The following is a 14,208-nucleotide window of genomic DNA, read 5'->3' as shown; positions in this document are numbered from 1 at the left end:
GGCTTGCAATGTCTGGACAGTTTTTAAACTGTGCTGTGATGTCATCAGTGTTCTTCCCTGTGATTTCTAGTTGTGTAATCTGACATGATTTGCAACTGCAGTTATTAAGTCTGACATCCACTCCAACTTTAAGCTGTATAATATGCCACCAATTTTAGAATAACAAAAAACAGCAATCACATCTTTGTAAAATAAGATTCAAAACAATTTTTCTTTTATTATATGCCTATTTGATACAAAAAATGTGACAACATTCTCATACACATTCTATCCAATTTGCCACTTAAGTTATGCACATTCACTACACAGTACATAATTTTGACTTCATTTAAATAGCACCTTTAAAACTAAGTGCGAGTTTATCATTAACTCCTGGGTATGTCTACAGAGAAATCAGCTCTTGAAGATTTTTTTCTCTTATAGGGGCCCAAGAACACAAAGAGAATGAGTTGAAGAAGAAATGTGGGATGCTAAGCTCAAGATGCAAAAACACATGCACTAACGAATTCAACCACCTCACCCTCTCTGTCAATATGTTAAAAAATTCACAGATAAAAGTTGTTAGGTGTTTGATAAAGAAAAACAAAGTTTTATCACTGAGACTGAACAGGCTTAATTAAAAAAACAGCCAAATTTTCATTTTCATTTTAAAGCTGATAATGCAAAACTAGCATTCATGTGGCAATCACTGGCTGCTATACAATTTATTTAAAATAATACTATAATTGTGTGACCATTATTTACCATTGCTCTTAATAGCAAGAGCTTTAACTTGTTTAATTAAATATTTGCCTATCAACTTAAGAAAAAATATTTATACAGTTTTATGAAAACAGAAAACATATAAAACTAATCTATGCTACTAAGAGATAATTTGGATTTTACTTACTATCATTTTCAGCTCACTGTGCATTTAACTTGCTATTACACACAAAATAGCAGTTTCTGCTTTAATTCAATCAGACCCAAGTGAAGACTACCTGAGAAGTGTGTTTGCACACTAAATGTCTGTTAATGTCAATCGTGTTCTTATTTTTAATGAAAACTTCCTGGTTTCCTTCTAACATCCTTTCCAAAGTCAGATTCACTATTACTGCAAAGGAAATGAATGAATGCATTCAGGGCAACTTGTGGGATTAGGAAAGAAGATAAAAATGCTGATACTTAAATATGCATTCAAAAGTCATTTGAACAACCCAGCAGTAAACGTAATCTGGGGCAGCACGGTGGCGCAGTGGTAGCGCTGCTGCCTCACAGTAAGGAGACCTGGGTTCGCTTCCCGAGTCCTTCCTGAGTGGAGTTTGCATGTTCTTCCAGTGTTTGCATGGTTTCCTCCGGGTGCTCCGGTTTCCTCCCACTGTCCAAAGACATGCAGGTTAGGTGCATTGGCGATCCTAAATTGTCCCTAGTGTATGCTTGTGTGTGTGTGTGTCCTACGATGGGCTGGTGCCCTGCCTGGGATTTGTTCCTGTCTTGCATCCTGTGTTGGCTGAGATTGGCTCCAGGGGACCCCCCGTGACCCTGTGTTAGGATATAGTGGGTTGGAAAATGACTGACTGACTGACTAAACGTAATCTTACTATGACATTTTTGCATATTCCCTTGCATTGCATTTTGAATTTTCTTTGTAACACAAACGTTTTTGGCAGACTGACAAAAGATCAATTTGACATCAGCCTATTTCCTGTATTTTCAGTAATTGAATAATATCACATTCTCAAAACCATAAAATTAGGGTCACTGGGGCCAGAGTACACCCTAAGTAGCACTGGGCACAAAGAAGAAAACAGCCCTAGTCAGGATAAGCAGTCCATTGTATGGTTCACTCATGAACCTATTTATTTGTGTGTAACTTAACAGCTGACAAAATTATCCAGCACAAAGCAGGAATCGTCACTAAATGGTCAAATAAGCTCATTTCTGGATTGTGAGTGTAAACCAAAGGTACCTGGGAAAATCCACTCCAAGATGAAAAGTAACACTGCACAAATAATGACCCATTTGAGAATTAAATCCTGGTCCCAGGAGGTGTGCGGCAGCTGTGCCAAGCCCTGTATCACCACTCTGAACAAAATTAAACCACTTATTCCAGACACTTTATGAAAAACAGTCAACAGATAATTAGAAGCAAAAGGCAAACCTCCAACATCAGCACTGCCTTTCCATTTAAAGAAATATTTGTCAAAATGCGTTGAAAAGAATGTAAAACTTTAAGCTTTAATACATCTTGCTTAGTGGCTGATGGCACTGGAGCAAGTCTTAGTCCTGCAGGATTAGAGTTCTAGAAGAGCGGGTTTGAATTCGTGTCTGGTTATTATGTGTTGTTCGTACGTTTTCCTTAAAGCTCTATGGACCATGGTTGTCCTGCAAATGTACTGATGACTTAAAACTTCTGGATGTGTCCGTGTGTTCTCCCTCCGATTTAGTGCCATTCTCATATATTGAATGATGCAACCTTCTTATCTATACAGGAAGTATTAGCCCTGCCCCCCGTTTAACAAACAGCGACCTTTCTTGTATTGCCCTGCTTATGAGTAAAATCGGTCACTCTATTCGTGACACAGGGAAAGGCTTCCTTCGCGATTCTCGCTTCTGAATACCAAACCATAACGACAACCACCAAACTCGTACAGCCTGTAAATACAGTTATCTCGTTGATAAACAACAGAACTACGGGGCAATCGACTATAGTAGTTAACCAATCCGACCTTAAAAACTTAATGGGTCTATCGTTTATTCAAAATAAATACATATATAAAAATAATTCAATCAAAGACACAAATCACACAGACACTTTGCATAACGTGCTTGAGCCAAGTCTACCGAACTCAAGATCCATCCTACCTAACCACCACATATAGGATGCATGTATTATATTTGTAGAATATATGTAGAAAAAAGACATAAAACGACAACACCGCCAGTACACGCTCAGCACAAAGAAACAAGGAAGCGTTTTTCACAAACTTCCTTTTGGATAAATCTGTGTATAAAACTTGATGAACTGTGGGTAAGAACCGGAGTCTCAGCCTCAGTCACAAAACGCATCCGCAACTTGTCCTGGAAAGCTGCACTGCGTGACATCACCGCGGAAGCTTTAAGCTATCCACGACACCTTAACGACCGCATAGCGCTTCGCGGCGGCAATGCGACCGCCGATCTCCTACTGAGAAGGGGACACCGGGAATGGCACGAGCCAGCACGGGACATACACGGTTAACTTATACATTCCCACAACACTGGTGAGATTCGTGTACAAGACCAAGCCAACCGCTTACCTCCGCGTTCCCTTGTGCTGCAAATGTGAACCAGCCTCATCACTCGGTTATACGCCCAGGCCACGATGCACCAACAGCCTTTGCATGCATGGCGCTTCAATTCAGGTACAGTTGAAACGTTGCCTCTCGTCACATGACTGATAGGCGTCACCACCGACCCACCCCCCACCCCGCGCTCAACAATCTTCCATCAGGATGCGGTAGTCAAGGAACTGCAAAGCGAAGAGCAAATAGTTTGCTGGTCTGGGGTTTGCATTTTGTTAAATGAAATTAATGGACAGGTTTTGGACTTCAAAATGCTTAATAGAACTTAAAAATCTAACATTTGTGTCGTATATGTTCACTAAAAACAAAATAGAACATTTTTAGATTTTTCCATGGTGACAAGCGCTCGTTCGGGGCGGTTCTCTTAATTTTGCTGGATGCTTTCAGGATAGGCTTTAAACAAACACTTCTGTAGTTCAGAAAAATCTGGTTAATCATACATCATATACGTAATAGTATTTACAAAATTTACGTTTTTCGGTATATGCCATTTGTGACACTTTCACTTGTTTGTTCATTGTTTTTTGAGAGCGCTGGTGTAATTTTGGGACTCCTTCTTGGTTACAGTTTTAGTACAGCTTACTATCGCTCGCTTCCTGATTGCTTTGTAAAGCGTTTTTTTCTCGCTGTGAATGATGTTCTGTGAAGTACTAATAGTTCGCCACTCTTCGACGTCATGATAAGCAAGACTTTATCAAAATACATAATGTAATAGAACGGCAGTGTGGTGTAGTGGTTAAGGCACTGACACTGTGTGACCATGAGCAGGTCACTTCACCTGCCTGTCCTCCAAACCAAAAGAAATGTAACCAGTTGTATCAAAAATGTTGCCTTGAATAAATGCGTAAGCCAAATAAGTAAACATACATATTTTGAATAAATCGCAAGTCATTCTGGTCTAGCACTTATCCCTGCTAGTAGGAATTTTACAGTGTTCAGTACTTGTAAAAGTACTACAACTTCTTGAAGGCTCGACCCACGGTTGTCCCATATGGGCCATACAATTTAAATTGAATTTACTGAAAATTAGCATGTTTTAAGGCTTTATGTATCATTTTCTAGTTAACTGAAGTGTATTTTCTTGGGTGTGACATTTATTTACAAGTATAATTCTGAACAACTTAAGTGGATTTCATTGTTTTAAACACCAGCACCAATTACACAAATCATTTTCCAGGGTATATTGCAATTAGTTGTTCAGTTTACTCAAAACTTTGAAAACAACTTTTTCTGGGAAAAATTTGCCTTTAAGTTGATTGAAATCAGTACAAGAGTGTTTGTAAGCTGTACTGTATGTATCTGTTTCTATAATACAACTGGCAGTAATGTTGTTCATTTCTGTTCAAACAAAGTCAATGTGATAGCCATATAATCATCATTTGTATTACAGCTTCACACAATAATGTTGCGAATCAGGTAATTTTAAAAATATTTTTAATTTGGAAAAAATAGGGCTTGGACAGAGTGCAGTTTTTTAGATATTTTCCAGTTTGTGCTGTTAAATACCATCCCCAAAGCGGAGGCATCGTAGAACGATGCAATGGCACTTTAAAAGCTAAACTCGCAAAAATTTGTGAACAAACTAATTTATCATGGCCGGATGCACTACCCTTAGCTTTAATGGGACTAAGGGGACGGACACACCGACAACTGGGACTATCGCCGTTTGAGATTCTGACCGGACGTCCCATGCCCATTGGCATGGTTGTAGGAAATGTGAATTTGCATACTGTGGACAATGATCTTCTCTCTAGTCTTGCAGGTTTGCGAACCTCGTTGAAGGAAATCCACCAGCAGGTTAATCAAGCCTGGAGGACCAGCCCCCTTTCCAAGGATTTACCAATTCCCTTGGGCACCTGGATCCTGGTTCGAGATACTCGGAGGAAACACTGGCATCAGCCTAGGTGGAGAGGACCATTCCAAATTCTTCTATCCACACCACATGCCGTGAAAGTTGAAGGACTGCCTGCCTGGATCCACGCATCACATTGCAAGAAATGGCTATCTTAAAAATACTTTTTCTGTTGACTGTTACCCGCACCCTCTCAGGCTACCCAAGGATGGGTGGTGATCTCTATCTAAGTACTTTACCGCCTCTATGGAAAGGGCATTTATGCTACATGAGGAGCACATGTCTCGTATAGCTTCTTCCATTTTCTCCTCCCAAACCCCTTTCCCCCCCCTTCCTCTTCATCAACCATTTCAATTTAATTCTACTGCCCACATCATTTTGTTCAAAAAGGGAGGAGTGTAAAAACATAAAATGATGTAATTGAACAAAATGTATGTGTGTAAGTACAGAAAATAGAACAGAATGATCAAACTTGTTTGTGTTTTGCGTACGTGACAAAAAGCATGTATACTTTCTGGAAGTTTTCTTTCAATGATGTGTGTGACAAGAAAATATACCTTTAGGGTAAGGACTTTACAAATTGGAATAATACAAAATGAGTCAGGACGCTATTTTTATTGCTTACGTGGTCAACGATCAGGAGACTAGAAAGGTATAAAAGAGCAAGGACATCTGCGCTCGAGGCAGATGAAGTGCGGTGTCCTAGGACTGTATTTCTCTGTCATTTTACCCTTGTCTGGTATGTATCAATAAAGGGTTTTTACTAATTTTAATTTTCTTCTCTGTCTTCAGTCACAAAAAGTGTCCACAGTTTTTTTTTAAGATTGTTTATTAAAAATGACTATTTTGCATAAAAGCAGTTAATTTGCAAAAGGTATCTCCTTTTTAAAAATGTTGCAAAGAGTTTTAGGGGGCTCTACTTGTTTGTGCAAAAATTTTAGTGATTAACAAATGTGGATATAGCAAGGGTATTAGAAATAAACCGCATCCCTTAGGGATAATTATTGACTCTGACCTAAACTTTAAATTGCCTATTAACCAGATTGCTTAGTCTGCATTTTTTTCACTTAAGGAAAATAGCAAAAGTTCAATCTCTTATAATTTTACAAGACACTGAAAAATTAGCTCACACTTTTGTTTTCAGTCAACTACATTACTTTAATGCTCTCCTAAGAAAGACAGCAACAGTCAGAATCTTAAGTAGGAAAAGAAACTGAGCACATCTCACCAGCTTTAGCATTGTTTCATTGGTTACAGTGTCATTCACAACTGACTTTAAAATTCTGCTAATGGTTTACAAAGCTTTAAATAATCTTGTTCTGTGCTATATTTTAGAAACCTATCCCCTACACTCCAAGTTGTAACCTTAGATCTTCAAATGGAGGTCTGCTTATAATTCCAAGAGCTAAACTTAAAAGAGTTGGTGAGTTGGCCTTTTGCTGTTATGCACCCAAAATCTGTAATACTTTACTGATAGAAATTTGACAGGCTAATACTGTGGATCATTTAAAAAAAACAAATTGTTAAAACCCATTAATTTAATATGGATTTTTCATAGCAACAGTTTAGTTATATTCCTGATGGACTATATGGACATAGAGTTATCATATTCTTCAGGGATCCACAATCCTTATTAATCTGTACTATTCTCTGCTGTCTATTCCGGTTCTTCAGTGATGGTTATCTGCACCACCACCATCTGATCAAGGCACCACACAGCCCCCTGCATTGATTGTTTGAAGGTGGATGAGTCCCAGCTGTCCATCATGTGAAGCCTGAAAACCAAGAAGACTGATTTAAGAACATTTATGTTAGGTAGGATGCTCAGTGGGGGCTCGGAAGTCTTTTTAAGTTTTGGAACCTCTGCAGGTTTTGGTTTTTTTCTCAAGCCTAAATGGAGTTTTTTTGTTTTTTTCTGTCCTCGCAGCCATCTGACCTTACTTTTTTTGTTTCCTACTCTTTAATATTACAGCCTAATCTTATTTGTTTTTGTTTCATATAACTTTCTTTTTGTCATATTGTAAAGCACTTTGAGTTACATTGTTTAAATAAATAAATGTTGTATCGACATTTTAAATATCAACACTTTATACATAAAAAATATCTTTTTAGTTGACAGATATTTGTACAGTTATAAAAGTGACATAAGGGTTGTATGTCTTCAGTAATTGGGAAAACCAATTACATACCATACATCATAATAAACATACAGTAATTTCAGAGTTTTGTACAAGTGTATTTTTTACAGTTGGAACACAGACATGTTAAGTGACTATAGAGTTTTAATAAAATATTTTTAATCAATACATCATAATTTTTACAATTTAATAAAAACATAGCCAGTTCTGCAAGCAGGTCCTCCAACTTGCAGGGAAAACTTGGGGGTTGGTGGCAGGGTTGGCACTCCAGCCACCATAAAAAAAAAAAACTCACATTGTTCCAGTGTGTTGCTGAGGTTTTAACCGCTTCACTCGGTTCCCAATCCAGGTGGTTCGTCGTTTGAATGGTGCAGCAACGCACTATCAGGGCTTGCTCCCAACCTATACAGTATACTTAAATGAAGTTGTAACAATGGATTATTAACACATAAGGAAAATGACTGAAGGTAACTAAAGGGTTAACTAATAACTGCTTAAAGCTTGGGCACGTGAGGCTTTTTCCTCATCTAGAGGAGCCAACCAAGATAGTTGCTAAGGTTAAAATGAAATAAATTTGTAATGAACATCCCCAAAAACCCCAGAAGTGGTGATATGATTAATGGTAAAACTCGTAGGACACCCCTATTAATGAATTGTTCTCAGAATAATGGATGAATCAACATGTACAGTATACAATGTTAATGGTGGCTGTGATTGATTGGTTAAAATGATACAGCAGTAAAAGTCAGATGATGTATTAGATAAAGTAATAGTAATAGAAAAGTATAAAAGGGAATGAATTGTTTTTCTGATTGCTCACTTCATGGACTGAGACATTTGTGCATATCTATGTGCAAATAAGCAGTCGCTCTGCATTTTCATCTGGCCTCCAGGAATGATTTATTTTAATATAGAGGAAAGTTTTTTCCACAACATGTTCTGCTTGTTCACACAGTGAGTCACTATACCCCAGCAGCCTTGACATTTATAACATGCACTGCCTTAGCCACTCTGCATATTCTTTCCTTTAACTGAGCTCCCTGTTTAATTTGATAAATTGTGCAACTTTTACACATAGGTTACTTAATTCTATTTCCTGATTAATTTCTTAAAAGTAGCTTGAGCTTGCATTCAAAGGTCAGATGTGACGAGGCATCTCTTTAAAACTACATACAGTCGTGGCCAAAAATTTTGAGAATAACGAAATTGGTTTTCACAAAGTTTGCTGCTTCAGTGTTTTTAGAACTTTTTGTTAGATGTTTCTATGGTATTTTGAAGTATAACTACAAGCGTTTCATAAGTTTCAAAGGCTTTTATTGACAATTACATTAAGTTTATGCAAAGAGTCAATATTAGCAGTGTTGGACCTTCTTTTTCAAGACCTCTGTAGTATGCCCTGGCATGCTGTTAATCAACTTCTGGGCCAAATACTGACAGATGGCAGCCCATTCTTGCATAATCAATGCTTGGGAGTTTGTCAAAATTTGTAGGTTTTTGTATATTCATTCGCCACTTGAGGATTGACCACAAGTTCTCAATGAGATTAAGGTCTGGGGAGTTTCCTGGCCATGGACCTAAATGTTCAATGTTTTGTTCCCCGGGCCACTTAGTTATCACTTTTGCCTTATGGCACAGTGTTCCATCATGCTGGAAAAGGCATTGTTCATCACCAAACTGTTCTTGGATGGTTGGGAGAAGTTGCTCTCGGAGGATGTTTTGATACCATTGTTTATTCATAGCTGTGTTCTTAGGCAAAATTGTAAGTGAGCCCACTCCCTTGCCTGAGAAGCAACTCCACACATGAATGGTCTCAGGATGCTTTACTGTTGGCATGACACAGGACTGATGGTAGCGCTCACCTTTTTTTCTCCGGACAATCTTTTTTCCGGATACCCCAAACAATCAGAAAGGGGATTCATTGTAGAAAATGAATTTACCCCAGTCCTCAGTGGTCCAATCCCTGTACCTTTTGCAGAATATCAGTCTGTCCCTGATGTTTTTCTTGGAGAGAAGTGGCTTCTTTTCTGCCCTTCTTGACACTAGTCCATCCTCCAAAACTCTTTGCCTCACTGTTCATGCAGATGCACTCACACCTGCCTGCCGCCATTCCTGAGTAAGCTCTGCACTGATGGTGCCCAGATCCTGCAGCTGAATCAATTTTAGGAGATGGTCCTGTTGCTTGCTGGCCTTTCTTGGGCACCCTGAAGCCTTCTTCACAACAGCAGAGAAATGGGTTTTTTGGGATTAAGTTCATTTTCATGGCAAAGAGGGACTTTACAATTAATTGCAATTCATCCGATCACTCTTCATAACATTCAGGGGTATATGCAAATTGTCATCATAAAAACTGAGGCATCAAACTTTGTGAAAATTAATATTTGTGTCATTCTCAAAACATTTGGCCATGACTATAAACTCTTCTGGAAGAACAATGTTCCCTGAGTTTTACGAAGTAGAAATGTTCATTCCAAGAACAAGTGCTAGACTACAACTTTATAGTTTAGCAGAACAAGACTGATGCAAACAATAGAAGAGCTTGCCAAAACCAGCCATGTACCAACACTTTGAAAAGAAAGAAAATTATTAGGCCTCAAACATGCAGAGGATGTTTATGGTTAGAATCAGTTACAGAGGATCATTGAAAAAGATTTTGCCACAATCTAAAAATGTAAAATCTCTTTAATGCCAAAGTAAAGCAATCTGTTTTTCGAGATATGTACTATAAGTGATCTTGAACTTTAATGTCCCTTAAAAGTTGACAAAATGAGAATCTTGGCCGGGGCTTACCTGTCTTTCTTGAATGTATTGTACGATTTTGTTGCATTGGGAACTCTTACAACTTTTGTTTCACATCTCATTTATCTGTGGAAGTTGTGGTGAAGGGTGCTTAGTAATAAATGGACTCCATCTCACTTACTGGTCATGTAACATGAATAACCCTAAAACTTTAATATCATTTATCAAAAAGTATTCAAACGCTTATGTTTGCTTCAAATTAGTAAGGATAAAAACTGTTTTTTACATTTGCAAATAAAAATTATTGTCCATCCATCATTTTTAAAACTGCCTATCCAGTTTAGGATTATGGGATGTGGGAGGCACAGTGGTGATGCTGCTACCTCACAGTAACAAGACCAGGGTTCATGTACTGAATCCTTTCTGCATGGAGCGTGCATGTTTTCCCCATTTCTGCATGTGTTTCCTCTGGGTGTTCAAGTTTCCTCCCACAGTCCAAAGTCATGCAGGATAGGTGTATACACAAAGCTAAATTAGCCCTATTGTGTGCATACATAATGTATGTTAAGTATGAGTGTGTAGGTGTGTGTGTCTGTTCACCCAGTGATGAACTGGTGCCTTGTCCAGGGATTGTTCCTGCCTTGTACCCTGTGCTTGCTGGGATAGGCTTCAGCTCACCTGAGACACTGTACAAGATGAAGCTGGTTTAGGAAAAGGATGGATGGATTATGGGATGCTAGTGCCTATTCTAGTGTCATTGGACACAAGACAGGAACTATTCCTGAAAATCCCTCACAGAGCACAGACATAAACACACACACTTTCACTCACATTGGGACACCTTAGAGTCAGCAATTAATCTTGTCGTCTAAAGACATGCATGTTAGGTTAATTAATTAATGAAACTAAAATAGCCCTTCTTCAAGTGCAAGTATGAGTATGTATAAGAAAAACAGCATACAATATTTCAGTCTGGAGTCACATGGTGGTGCAGGGGGTAGTGGCGATGCCTCATGAATCCAGCCTCCTAAATTTGTGTCCCATGCTTGATATTTTCCATGTGGAACTTGCATGTTCTCTCCATGTGTACCCTGGATAGGCTCTGGGTCTCCCTTCAAACCTCAGTTGAATTAAATGTTTCTAAGAATGTTATGTTACATTTCCTTAATATTTCTGTTGGTCTTCTATTTTATGTATTATTGTTCTTTTGTTTGGATGCATATATAAAATATATTACTGTTTCAATAAATCATTGGCAGAATTTTGTTTGTGAAATAGTACACAAGCTTTGGAGACTTCCCTATTGAAGGTTTTCTATGAAGTACTTTGGCTTTCTGAAAGCTACAAAACACTGTAGACCTGAGCACCCCGGCTATTTTGTGGTTGCCTATACATTTTCTCCCACAATGTCCAGTGACCCAATGTCAGGATAATCAGATTTTCTAAATTTTTAAGGTCAAGGGGAACTGAAGAGAAAATCCTTAAATCACTTTATAGACATGTTTATTTTATTTCATGCTTACATACCATGTATCTGTCTGTGGAGGCATGTTTTTATGGTTACTAGCACTGCTGCTTCATGAAGTTTGTACATTCTCTGTATGGGTGTTTCTCCCATATTCCTAAAGATGTACTGCTTAGGGTAATTAATTGTATGGATGTGAACGTGAGTGATAGTGCAGTGGGTTGGCCTTTTGTCTACAACTGTTTTCTGCCTTACACTTGGTGTTGCTAGGGTATGTTGCAACCCCACAGGACCCTAAACTGAATTGAGTGAGTTTGGGAATGCTATGTATCAGTCAGTAAACTGCTATTAAAATTACTGAATTAACCATTTTAGCAAAACTAATCACATTTTGTTTGATGACTTTACCAAGGGTGGCGAGGAAATATTATTAAAACATGAAATAATGTACCTTTGAAACTCAATCATTAATTTGCTTAGTTCAGTCCAGCAGAACTATGTTGTACAACCAGTACCACCACGCACACTTGGCATTCCTTTTTTCTTCATGCCCTCTGTACTCTTTAGGTTAAACCTTTCCTGCTAAGCCTGTGTTTGGTCTCTGTCTAGGGGCACACAGAGCACAGGGTCAAATAAAGCCTTATTGTACTGTAGGTGTCAGGTTTCATTATTTGCTGTAAGGTTCTAGTCCCAGGCTTTGGTTTCAGCCCTCAACAATATTCAAGACAAAAGATAAAGTTAGATTATTAAACCCTCCACTCACAACAATCATATATATATATATATATGATTTGTGTATTTGAGTGTGTATGTAACGAAACAAGTAGCATCTGAAAGCAGTGTTGTAGCTTGAGTAAAAACAGTGAATATAACAGGTGATCCATAAGTAAGAAATTATCCCAAAACTAGCACAAAGGGAATATTTATTGGTTCAGAATATGCTTAACGTTGGGATAAAACTCCCATTATTGGTGTTTCAAGCAGTTTTACATCAAGACATGGAGTCATACAGATGCCAAACAGTGTCCTAAAGTACACCTAACTAAGCATTGTTCATGTGCTCTTACAGGGACCGGGAATGTTATTAAATTGGCCATTTCAAGAGCCATGCAGGCATCTTCTTATTGCAAAACAGCAATAGGAAGACTTGCCATGAAAGGTTTGTATGTATTTGACAGGAGCTGTTTAACTGGAGCCCCTTGATGTGACACTAATAGGCAGATGTAAATAATTGTTATGTAACTGACTGTCCAAGGCAATAGCATCCCACAACGAGGCACAGCCAGTTCTGATGTGTATTTCAATCTTACAACTTCATGTGTTACTACCACATATATACTTAAAGCCTTTTTAGAATTAGACCTGATGCTAGCCACCCTCACATTAGTAATGATAAACAATGACTGTTCTATTCCCAGAACCTTGATGGAAAGAAGCACTGGGATTTTGGTAAATTAATAAAGAGACATTTAATTTATTGTAACAGAAGAAACTGGGTCATGGATTCCATGAAAACTGGGCATGCTTATAATTGATGTCACCAACATCCGTCTACAGTCACATCCAAACATCCAGTATGGGTACCGTGTGCTAAACAATAGGCTTCAAGAAAACCAGTAATTTGATCCGATCATTCTGGGTAAGATCTGAAGCAAACCAATGGAAATGGCAGCCTTCCAGGGGTGGAGTGGCAATCAGGAACACCGGGCAATTTTCGAGCTGCCCTGCACATCTTTTCAAATTATCATAAGTAAATGCACACGCAATTAGTAAATCTGTAAAAAAGACCGCCGCCACCCAAGTGTTATAACCCCGCTTTGCTTGCAGGTATACATTCTAGGTAATAACCCCGCGCATGTGTATTGAAACAAGCCATCCATCCATTTTCTTAACCTGCTCACTGCTAATTCTTCTTTCATAGCTGCATTCAACCATTTTACAATGGACACCAAAGGTAAAAGAAACAAGAAAGGTGATGCTGAGAACATAAGGATTAAGCAAAGAAAACGGCGATGGAAACGGATGCAGCGTAATGTACGAAAAATTTAGGATTTATTTAGCACAGGTGAGAAATGTTCACATCCGTTAGCATTATAACACTACTTTGGTTCGTGACTTCAGTAGGTGACGGCAAAATAGCTCACTCGCTACAGTAGAACATGTGACAGGCTTTACACTCTTGTCATATCGCTGATTTGTTATTAACACGGCGTGACTACCTGACTTTGACTTGCGGACATTACCATATGTCCGGGTTTCCCGGAAATATGATCTTTTTTAACGTCTATCCTGAAATCCAGGCGAGTTTTACAAAACTATCAGGTTGTTCAGGTTTTTCACACTGCGGCCGGGTCGTTCCCAACCAGGTGTGTTTGTTTTTCTTTCCTCTGTGCACTTAACAAACAGAACACGAACTCGCAACGGGTTATTACACACGCACTTAAGAAGAACAATTGCAAGGGAGGGTAACGCCAGCACACACCATCCAAACTGGCCACTGAATTGGGGAAAAACACCCAGGGGATTCGTGGTTTTTTTTTTTCAGATTTTTTTGTTTTGGTCCGGAAAGTAAAGTAACCCTACGTGCGGACACCACTGTTAACGTCAGCTCATTAAACTTACCGGCTAACAAGAGTAATTGTAATTTAGCGCTGCTACCTACCTTTCGTAAGTAGCTGCAGGCTTTAGAATTTT

General features: G+C 38.6%; 1 protein-coding gene across 1 annotated transcript in view; it reads right to left on the bottom strand.

Annotated features, from left to right (window-relative positions):
- slc7a6 (solute carrier family 7 member 6) overlaps nucleotides 1-3,401 on the bottom strand; it is a 72,952-nt gene extending 69,551 nt beyond the window's left edge. The window contains exon 1 of the mRNA XM_028809701.2: nucleotides 3,279-3,401. The gene's annotated coding sequence lies outside the window, so the exon portion shown is untranslated. The remainder of the gene's footprint in view (nucleotides 1-3,278) is intronic.
- Nucleotides 3,402-14,208: the final 10,807 nt, after the last annotated feature.

This window comes from Erpetoichthys calabaricus, chromosome 9 (assembly GCF_900747795.2).
Source record: "Erpetoichthys calabaricus chromosome 9, fErpCal1.3, whole genome shotgun sequence".
NCBI lineage: Eukaryota > Metazoa > Chordata > Cladistia > Polypteriformes > Polypteridae > Erpetoichthys > Erpetoichthys calabaricus.
The sequence above is the reverse complement of the archived record's forward strand: the minus strand, read 5'-3'. Positions and strand labels throughout refer to the sequence as shown.